The sequence below is a fragment of the Homalodisca vitripennis genome, chromosome 8, assembly GCF_021130785.1.
Source record: "Homalodisca vitripennis isolate AUS2020 chromosome 8, UT_GWSS_2.1, whole genome shotgun sequence".
NCBI lineage: Eukaryota > Metazoa > Arthropoda > Insecta > Hemiptera > Cicadellidae > Homalodisca > Homalodisca vitripennis.
In genome coordinates, this window is record NC_060214.1 from 11,467,751 (window position 1) to 11,479,494 (window position 11,744).

An 11,744-nucleotide genomic window follows, 5' to 3' on the forward strand; every position below is an offset into this window, starting at 1 on the left:
GAATATCTTTAATGTACCGTATCCAATGCTAAAACCTATTCCGCTTGAATTGTTGTGGCTATCTAGCGGCAATGAGAAGATATTCTCATGGAATGTTCATAATGTACCGTATCCAATGCTAAAACCTATTCCGCTTGAATTGTTGTGGCTATCTAGCGGCAATGAGAAGATATTCTCATGGAATGTTCATAATGTACCGTATCCAATGCTAAAACCTATTCCGCTTGAATTGTTGTGGCTATCTAGCGGCAATGAGAAGATATTCTCATGGAATGTTCATAATGTACCGTATCCAATGCTATTGCATCCAATGCTAAAACCTATTCCGCTTGAATCGTTGTGGCTATCTAGCGGCAATTAGAAGATATTCTCATGGAATGTTCATAATGTACTGTATCCAATGCTAAAACCTATTCCGCTTGAATTGTTGTTGCTATCTAGCGGCAATGAGAAGATATTCTCATGGAATGTTCATAATGTACCGTATCCAATGCTAAAACCTATTCCGCTTGAATTGTTGTGGCTATCTAGCGGCAATGAGAAGATATTCTCATGGAATGTTCATAATGTACCGTATCCAATGCTATTGCATTCAATGCTAAAACCTATTCCGGTTGAATCGTTGTGGCTATCTAGCGGCAATGAGAAGATATTCTCATGGAATGTTCATAATGTACCGTATCCTATGCTATTGTACCTAATGCTAAAACCTATTCCGCTTGAATTGTCGTGGCTATCTAGCGGCAAATGAAGGAAACAGCGATTATAAATGCATCACAGCAAAGTATAAAAAATGCTATAACAGAGTGATCTCTAACAATAATACAAAATGCTTCATTTTTTTAAGTGAGGTAATTTTTATAAGGTTAAATGTATTAGAACTCTAAACAACATATTTACTGTAAAAGTACCATGTACGCTTTACAGGACAGAATTGCTAATTCTCCGTACTAAAAACGGAAGTTGTCTTTTTGGCCTCTCTGGAAAGTCACATACAGTATGTATATTTAAAAGAAACCATGCCTCAAGATACTGGCTATACCTCATGATACTGTGTATACCTCAAGATACTCGCTATACCTCAATATACTGTTTATACCTTAAGATACTCGATATACCTCAAGACCCTGGCTATACCTCAAGATGATATACCTCAATATATTGGATAAACTCCAAGATACTGGGCTATACCTAAAGCTACTGGCTGTACCTCAAGATACCCTCTATACCTCAAGACCCTGGCTATACCTCAAGACCCCGGCTATACCTCAAGACCCCGGCTATACCTCAAGATGATATACCTCAAGATACTGGATAAACTTTAAGATACTGGCTATACCTCAAGATAATGGCTGTACCTCAAGATACTCGCTATATCTCAAGACCCCGGCTATACCTCAAGATGATATACCTCAAGATACTGGATAAACTTCAAGATACTGGCTGTACCTCAAGATACTCGCTATACCTCAAGATAATGGCTGTACCTCAAGATACTCGCTATACCTCAAGACCCTAGCTATACCTCAAGATACTGGATAAATTTCAAGATACTGGTTGTACCTCAAGATACTGGCTATACCTCAAGATAATGGCTGTACCTCAAGATACTCTCTATACCTCAAGACCCTAGCTATACCTCAAGATACTGGATAAATTTCAAGATACTGGCTGTACCTCAAGATACTCGCTATACCACAAGATACTGGCTGTACCTCAAGATACTCGCTATACCTCAAGATACTGGCTATACCTCAAGATACTCGCTATACCACAAGATACTGGCTGTACCTCAGGATACTCGCTATACCACAAGATACTGGCTGTACCTCAAGATACTCGCTATACCACAAGATACTGGCTGTACCTCAAGATACTCGCTATACCTAAAGATACTGGCTGTACGTCAAGATATACCAGTTACGGTTCACATTTGAAAGATTTGTCCATTACATAATTATAAAAAAGGCAGTAATCTGATTAATCCTTGACCAAATATTTAAAGTTGTTATCGCTGTGTTTTATATTTGTGCACCATCTATTAGTTTATCATGTCATAATAAAATAATTCAGTTTTAAATAAATGTTATATTAAATATTAAAATCTATTGCCACTTTTAAACTGTAAGTTATATAGGTGTATATTTTTACTGTTATACTTAGTAATACTCAAAACATTCGTTGCAATCTTCATTGTTATTCATATATAAACGTCTTTAGAACACGCATAGGCATAATTAAATGAAATAGTAATTTTTGACTATTTGTTTTTTAATTTTGACACCTAAAACCAATTTCATAAAAAATATTCGCGTGGAAGTGCGTTTCTCTGTTTTAAAAAACTCAACACTAAGTTTTCCACTGAAAATTAATTTTTACTTTTTCTTCTCTGCTTATAAAATTTGTATTATTTGTTACAGATTTTTAACACGTTACACCACTGAATACTCATCGTATTGTTTCAAAATGGTAAGCAAAGTTTGTTTTTCAGTTTGCAATTTAATTCCTAAACATTCTTTATCCCATTTGTTCAACTATTTCTGTAGGGTATTCAATTGGAAACTCTTACAGAAATCAATTTATTTGGTAAGAATAACCGGACAACACGTAGACTAACTATAACTGGTTGCAAGGCGACAGCCACACGGTCCAGTGGAAGAGCAGATCGCATTTATTTCGCGCCAACGATTTGTAAGGCTCGATTATTGTCACCAGTTTTAATATCGGTCGGTTTTAATTCTCTCGCAAGCTCGGTTTGATTGGCTAAAACAGCGACGAAACTGCTGAAACCATTCGGCTGAGTATAGCTCCATACTACGTATTAGCTCTCGTGAAGGAAACAGGATTTTTCCGGACATTTTCCATCGTTCAGTGAAACAAAACATCAGTAACACTACGTTTCGAGATCTGCAACCTGATCTCTTCTTCAGGTATATAACCTAACCTAATACATAACTACAAACTAGGTTAGTTATATACCTGAAGAAGAGATCAGATTGCAGACCTCGAAATGGTAGTGTTACTGATTTTTTGTTTCACTGAACGATGGAAAATGTCCGGAAAAATCCTGTTTCCTTCACAATCCTTCCGTCGTCAAAAATAAACTTCAAACAAAGTATTAGCTCTTGTAAAGCACATGTTCAATATTCTCAGCTACGATCAAATTCAACACATTTCAGCTCAAAATCTAGCGTTTCTTGGATGATATGACGTGTCATAATGTGATTCTAAGTACTAGACAATTCTGCTCGCACAACTACTTAACATTAACAGCCTCATGTGAGTATGTCTGACGATCTTACGATCCGCTAAGTTTGAGGGAATTTTACGATGGTAATACGATAACCTATATTTAATTGGCACCTAATGTTATTTATCAGACAAATAAAACTATTTTTCAAGTAGATTCATACGATCAAATTCAACACATTTCAACTTAAAATCTAGCGTTTCTTGGATGATATGACATGTGATAATGTGATTCTAAGTACTAGACAATTTTGCTTGCATAACTACTTAACATTAACAGGCTCATCCGCAGAGTTTGAGGGAATTTTATGATGATAATACGATAACCTATATTTAATTGGCACCTAATGTTTTTTATCAGACAAATAAAACTATTTTTCAAGTAGATTCGTTATAAGTTTTTTTTTTATTGCTAAGTGATTTGTATCGATTTCTGGTGAATTTTGTTTGTGTATAAAAACAAAAACCTACTAGTTTTTTCATTTCATAATCAAATCAACCCTCAGATATTAGAACATCCGTAATGAATAGTTCTAACATTGTTTATTTGTCTATTAAATTTGTAAAGTGGTTGTTCCGTTGGAAATAATAAATATAAAAATCGGGGAACTCCACAAATAAACATTTAAATTTTTTAAGTTTGTATGAAAAATAATACAAGAGGCTACTGTACTATTTAAGTAAAAATATTAAAAGATACATTTAGTGAGTAGAAAAATAAAGTTCAGTTTATTTTCTATAAATTGTGGCCATTAATCATATAAGCATAGCTTTTTTGGCAAATAAAAATAAGTAATAATTAATAATATGTAAAATATTATTAGTTAGCTTGTTTTAATCATACTACATTCAATATATGGGATCTAAACCAACAAAGTAAATAAAATTAAAGCTGGAGTGGATAGCCCATGTTAAAAGTCCAAGACGCTAATTTTAAATTTATCAAAGCCGTTACATTGTTAAAAGCAACCAATTGCTCTGGCGGCTTTCATTCAAGAAGTTTTGCTCCACAATTTCCATATTTTTCAAAATAGTTAATTTTCATACAGTATACTGTATTGATAAGATGAGAACAGAGGCTCACGTTTTTGTAACATACTGTACAGATTTAAAATAAATATAAATAGAGAAATATGATAAAAATTTGTTTTTTTTGTAAGCTCATCTCATATGACTTTGTGGATAATTTTTGACTGGCGTGCTTTACTTACATGACAGTTTGCATCATTTTTGACCTACACAGCTTTATTAATATACCACTGTGGGTCAATTTTCAATCGCGAGCTTGTTTTCGTTTTTTTATCCACACTTTTTATTAAAGGGCGCTGTGAACCGAATATGGCCTACGTTTGGTAAATTTCAACGATGACAAAAGCTCTATGTGCTTATTTGAAGATTTTTCACAGTTTTTCAATTTCGCTTTTGAAAATATCTTAGGTGTTACGGATCACATTATACCCACTGAAATTTACTTTGGGAGCAAAATATATAGCCTCAAAATTTCAAAAAAATTGTATATAATCTAGTGAAGAATTGCTTTACTAAACTTGTCTCGCTAAATCGACAAAATTATTATTATAGTAAAAATAATATTTCTGAAGTATAATAAAATTAGTAAAAAATAAAATAAAAAATAATAAAATTGCAAGCGGTAGCCTATGAGAGACATGAATCCCAAAAAATGTTTGTAGATACAAAACATTAATTTTTTAATGAAAAATATACTTTTTACGTCAAGATTCCAGTCGTCGAAAAATACTTGCTTCAAGTTGTCTGTAAGTATTTGTGTGGAAATAATTTTAATATCGTTTTAGCTTTTTGGGAAACTAAACAGTATACTTACTTTATTTAATTAACACTCATTTATGAATTACCCATTACTTATTTTATTTAAATCTGTTTTGTTTTGAAAACCGATTTCGATTTCCTTGTACCTTAAATGCAACAAAGAAGCGATGAAAGTTTTGGTTTCAGAACGTATATCATCGTTTTATGTTATTTCATGTAATTTAAGCAAATTATGAGCAATGAATGAAAATAGCTTGTTCACTTCCGGTAGCGATTCGCGTCCTACACCCATAAGCACTTCACGGTAGTGGGCTTGTCAATGAAAGTTTCACAAGAGGCTTGTTGTGACGCATCATCCATGTTGATAAACGTCATACATAGTAGCAATAATAACGTTACAACACTATAAATACTAGTATATTTTAGTATTGTTTATAGTATTAGTTTTATTACTGATAGCAATTTGCTATGTAAAATAAATTGTAAGTTTCATCGTATATACAAAAATATAGCTTAGCGTTAAAACTAACTTATAAAAAATATATCAAGTTTTATAAAGGATTCTCCACTAACAAAGCTTAAAGAAATTAACTGATGTTGAAAATTGTATCGCCCAGGGATGCTCCTTGGCACCAAACTTGTTTATTATCAAATCTGGAATTTTTGGATATTAGTAAAGCCTATCAGTCGAGAAGCTCAAAAACATCAGTCTGTCAGACTATACGCAGAACGAATATCGATATTAATATCGATCTGCAGAACGAATATCGATATTAATATCGATCTGCAGAACGAATTGACATATGGACTTGACATTTTGCATGAAGTACTTCTATGTAGGTAACGTCGAGTTCAACAATGTTACATGTCGCTCCAAAGGGACTTGGCTGAGCGTTAGTAAATATTTTTATATTAGTCTTATTGGTAAACTCTGTGGCAAAGAGAAAATCATGGAATAAATACATTTTTAAACGAATTGAGACTCTAATATGGCATGTTAACATTAATTTATTTATTAATTTATTCAATAAAAGTTTCACATCGTTTCACATGGTGTTTACATTCTTTAGCTGAGTTAAAATAAACATGTGAATTTTCACAGTAAACAAATAAACAGATGAGAAATCAAAAGTACAAATTACATTTTTGCTCAACAAACTTATTTAAAGCATATAAGAAATATAAATAGATAAACTAAGTATTTAAGTACTCTTCAACAGAGTAATGTGCCGAGGTTTTGAGGTAGGATTTTCAGGAATTTTTAAATTTTTGAATTGAACATTCATTTTTAAGATTCTGGCAATTTATTGTAAACTTTTAATGCAGAATAATACTCGTACATTCCCTTCGTAGAGTTTTAACCGATAAACAGAAAAGTTTAGTATCTGATTCCTTCAACTGTAAGGGTGAAATACTTGATTGTTATGGAATTGTTCACTATTAACTTGTTAAAACTTCAAACTTCAAAAATCTACAGATGGTCAAAATGTTTGTATCTATGAAAAATTATTTACATGACATATTATCTAGTAATGTAATGCACGTAGCCTAATGAGGTGAGCTACACATTTAGAAGAGTCCATCATAGAGCACGCCCTGCCCTGTCTTGTCATCATTGATTAATCAAATTGTAATTTTAATTAAGCAATTTAAATTAAAGATTAAGCCATGAAATCGCTATCAACATTTATAAAAGATCCTTCACCAAAAAAACTTCCAAAATAGTGTTGCATTTTTGCACCCTAGGGCTCTGCCCCTTATGATCCAGACGTGTTCGGTATCAAGACTGGTTGAAGAAGTAAGCTGTAAAATATCTGTACAAAATAAGTGAGGTACATCCAATATCGAGAAGCCCAGATCAGTGCATTGAAACAGTTGAACTGTACCTACTGGCATGTTGACTGCGTAGTAAGTACTATTAAACTACATTACTATACTAAACTATAGTGTATGTCGTTATAACAGTACTATAACTTCCAAAAACCTTATATAGTTTACTTACTTTTCCAAATTAAGGGTTTTATTGTCGACCCCATTAATAGGAACTAAACGTAGACAGTTTTTTTTTATAATTTATTGAACGATATTACATTTAAAATTCTTTATTAGCATCGGTTTTGACACCTTTTAATACTAAAACAAAATTGTCAAAATTACTTTCAAATACTTGTATATAGGCCTATGGTTGTCTTTTGCAAATTTTCATTACAAAGTTTGTTGGATTCACTCGAACGCTTGTCTCTTTATCGTCGATTTATTAAACATTATTTGTACTACTCGTATAAAAACTAATACTCCAAAAATATTACAAAAGCAGGGTTTACAACGGACTACTAAGAGTATTATAATTCTTTCTATATAGAAAGAATCGAAGGCCAAAATAGTGCATAATTGACGTAAATTAAATTATTATTCATGTATTATTAAAAAAATTCATTATATTCGTGTTATTTATTAAAAATGTATATACATTTTTTCTAAAACTGTATAACCTCGTTCAGATTGTAAAAATAATTTCTAATTTTTACTTTATATGTATTTATTTAATGTATTTGCAAAATTCTAAACAAAAACAAGGATTGTACAAATCTTTGACTGACCAACAGGTAAATTGTATTATGTGCCGATTAAAATACTTTTTAGTATTTCACATTTTATAATTATCCAATATGTTAAGTAAACATCAGATTTTTCTTTCTGCATTTTACAGGAAAGCTTTGATATTATTTACTACATGTTCATGCGTAGCCTAGTGAAAAACAAATTTAGGAGATAATTATTCGGTTATTTGCGGCTGGATTATGCTTCAATGAATAATAATTTAATTTACATCAATTATGCACTATTTTGGCCTTTTTTATTATGTATTTTGTTTGCCTGTTGAACAGTCTACACCTTCCCATGTTCTGGTAATTACATTCCCGAACTTGAATGTAATTTGGAATTTTACTCGTTATATTTAAACAGGGTATTTGGATATAAACCTTAAATAACCGAAGTTATGTAATACTACAAGTATACATGCTTACTATGTGCTTATTTAGTTGCGGCAAAGCACTGCTTGCAATGATTGAATGCTTGTTAATACAACTGTTTAATTTGAGTTATAAATCCCAATATGATGGCTAGAATTTCTCATATCCCGGTTTTCATATTTTCCAGTTTTTGACTAGTTAATACATGAGTGTTAAACCTCTTTCTTGACGAAATTATCTTTTACACTTATTATCTCGTTATGTACTTTTTTGTAAATTAAACTTTCTTCAGTCTTACAAATAAACCGTTAAAAAATAACATACGCTTCGGCAGTTTTTCCGCAAAAAAACATTGTTACTACCAACATTCTGCAGTGAGTCTCTGTCTCCGCCGGATGTCGATGAAACGCGTTCAATGTGTCTTCCGTTATTCAGGGAATACTTACGGACGCGTTTCCAAAAAGTTGAAAATAAACCACTATTTTATGATTAAGACTGCAGTCACAAGCACTGCTCTTATGGTTGTAGATTGTGAGGAAACATTTCGTGAATAAACACGTTTTATACCGATTTCATTGTTAATGTAGTCGATCTCTGCACGTATATTAATTAATACTTTACGACTAATGAAGTACCCTGAACGTATCTTAAAGTAATAAATTGTTGTATTTTATATTTGCTGATAAAGTCATAGATGTTTTCGTAGTTTTAAGCTTACTTGAACAATTCGTTGGTTCAAATTCAATAAGGAATTGGATAACAAACTTCATATGATAAATATGTGCGGTTAAGTAAATAAACAACATTATAAATTTTTTTAATATATTAAATTCAGCGAACCTTTGTTACAGTGTGCAAAGTTTTACGATGGTAGCTATATAAAATATTGTCCTACTTCTTCTAATTTTTCAACTTTGGATTCGTAAGCGAAAAAGGAAACCTTAGTAATGTCGGTTTAAGTATTTCCATTTAGATATGAAGAATAATTACCTTAAAAAATTACATTTTTGGTTCACAATACCTTCACGTCCCAAAATAAGCAAACCCATAAGTTCGAACTTTGAAGTAATCCTCATGATACGACTTATTCTTATTATTAAGGTTACCATTTTAAAACTTCTTTCTATAACAAAAACTACGTACATTTGATGTTTGAATAGAGTATAGAGTATGCATTGTATACTTTTTTTAATTTTGTGGGATTTCAATGTTTCTTGAGCTCACAATGTTCTTTTGTGAGAAAATATATGTTTATTACGGTTTCGAATATTACTCAAAATTTGACATAATTCTCATAAATACTATCTAATATATGTTAACCTGAAGATAGAATTTCAACTTTGTAGGATACTTTGTAATCACAGATTTTATTATGAGTATTATTAAAACCTATGTGCATTGATCCCATACTTAACAATTTTCCACACATAAATAGAATTAAAGTAAAACAATAACATATTTTAGCTTAATACACAATGTCCTCTGAAACTAGATAATGCAGTATAACTACAGCAATCAATTAATGAAATACTCAACCAAGTGGTTAACACCTAATTATAAAATTTGTAGTAACTTCAGAATAAATATGAATTGGATTAAGATTGTATTAAAAAAAAAAAAAAAATACCAAATCAAGTTAATTTTTATAAAAACACACACATTACTATATTATAAATTGTGTGGCGGACAAATTATAGCGTTTACTAACTAATGTTTAATAAATGCGTCTTCACGCTCAACAAGAAGTTAAATTTTTTTTACAATAATATTTAAATAAAACTTTTGGCTTTGTTAAACAATCAGGTGTGAAATAATATATATATGGACTTGGAACACTCATACTAGAAATTGTTTCATAGACTGGACATAGGTTATCATAACTATTACATATTATTTAGCTTATCTTCACAGAATATTTCTAAAACGTTATCAAACTCAGCTACATAACAAAGTTTAAATATAACAATATAATAGTTAGTTAATAAAACACCCGAAATATGTTGTCGTAGACGATTGTTTAACGACTCTGATAAATGTTTTACGTCGAGCATGTCACTAACTAAACATGGACGGAGTACATAGTGACGTGAAAATTACGATTGACCTTAAAGTAAACTTTCTGTGAGAAAGTTTCAATAAAAAAACTTTCAATAACAAACAAACAGGAGCGGAAGTGGTATAAAGTCGAGGGAACTCGGTTATAACGAGGTGAGGGTCGCCTTTTGTCACACGGACCCGCTATAAATAGATAGATTACCTGTATTGTCGGTTAGCCGGTGTCGTCCCTACCCGCCATGCTACTGGCGCGTCTGTCGACTGTGACAGAGAGCCGCTGTCGCGCGCGCTCGGCCGTACTCGGCCGCACTCGGCTCGGACAATTGTTGCTGTCACCACTCGACCGTACTCGGCTACACTCGGCCATCATCGGCTGGATTATCCTGTCACTCAACTGTGTCCGATTCGTGCTGAGACGCGAGCTCGCTCGGCAATACTCGGCCGCACTCGGCTCGGACAATTGTTGCTGTCACCACTCGACCGTACTCGGCTACACTCGGCCATCATCGGCTGGATTATCCTGTCACTCAACTGTGTCCGATTCGTGCTGAGACGCGAGCTCGCTCGGCAATACTCGGCCGCACTCGGCTCGGACAATTGTTGCTGTCACCACTCGACCGTACTCGGCTACTCTCGGCCATCCTCGGCTGGATTATTGTGTCACTCAACTGTGTCCGATTCGTGCTGAGACGCGAGCTCGCTCGGCAATACTCGGCCGCACTCGGCTCGGACAATTGTTACTGTCACCACTCGACCGTACTCGGCTACAATCGGCCATCATCGGCTGGATTATCCTGTCACTCAACTGTGACCGATTCGTGCTGAGACGCGAGCTCGCTCGGCCATACTCGGCCGTACTCGGCTCGGTCAATTGTTGCTGTCACCACTCGACCGTACTCGGCTACACTCGGCCATCATCGGCTGGATTATCCTGTCACTCAACTGTGTCCAGCTTGTGCGACACAGTATATTCATCCATACTGCGCCTCACTCAGCTTATATAATCGATACTGTCATCACTAGACTACACACCGTTGTTCTCGGCCTTCATCGCTTATTTTATTCACGTTGGGGAAGCATTTTTATTTTTCATACTTCTAATTTGAGGAATGGCGTTAATATAACTTGCTTTTCCATGTCCTGTCCGAACCTAATTTGGTAGGTTGAAACATATTTTAAGTAGATTATAATTTAGTCTCCTTGAATTCAGCGCCTTCCTGTAAATTTTGCATTCCTTCCCCACTTTATCGCTGTTTATTGTTTGGTAAGATGTGTTAGAACATTTGTAATTCGTGCATGTATTGATTTTGCTTGTTCTCGTTGGATAAATGCTTTCGGTTGTCCAGAATGAGACATATGACCACAAGCATCGTCCACGCTACGGTGTCGACGCGACGGTAGACTACATGTCCCCTCACAGTGCTTGACAAGCTTCAGTTTCATAAGTCTTCATCCCCGATCGGTACGGTGTCTTGCTCTCAGTCAACAGAATTTGCTAGTGATTCAATATGTCCTGTCGAAGGTAATTCCTAGGTCTGGCCATCGGAAGGCAGTGTGAACCATCTTCCTCTGAGACTCACTCATGCAGTGGCGTTCAAAGGGGGGGGCGGAGTGTTGGGCCGCACCGGCTGTCACCTTTTTTGGGGTGACACCCACCCGGTCTCTCAACTTTAAGAA

At 34.0% G+C, this 11,744-nt stretch overlaps 1 pseudogene; it reads right to left on the reverse strand.

Moving 5' to 3' along the window:
- The window catches only part of LOC124368015, a 256,137-nt pseudogene extending 245,812 nt beyond the window's left edge, over nucleotides 1-10,325 (reverse strand).
- Between the last annotated feature and the right edge of the window lie 1,419 nt (nucleotides 10,326-11,744).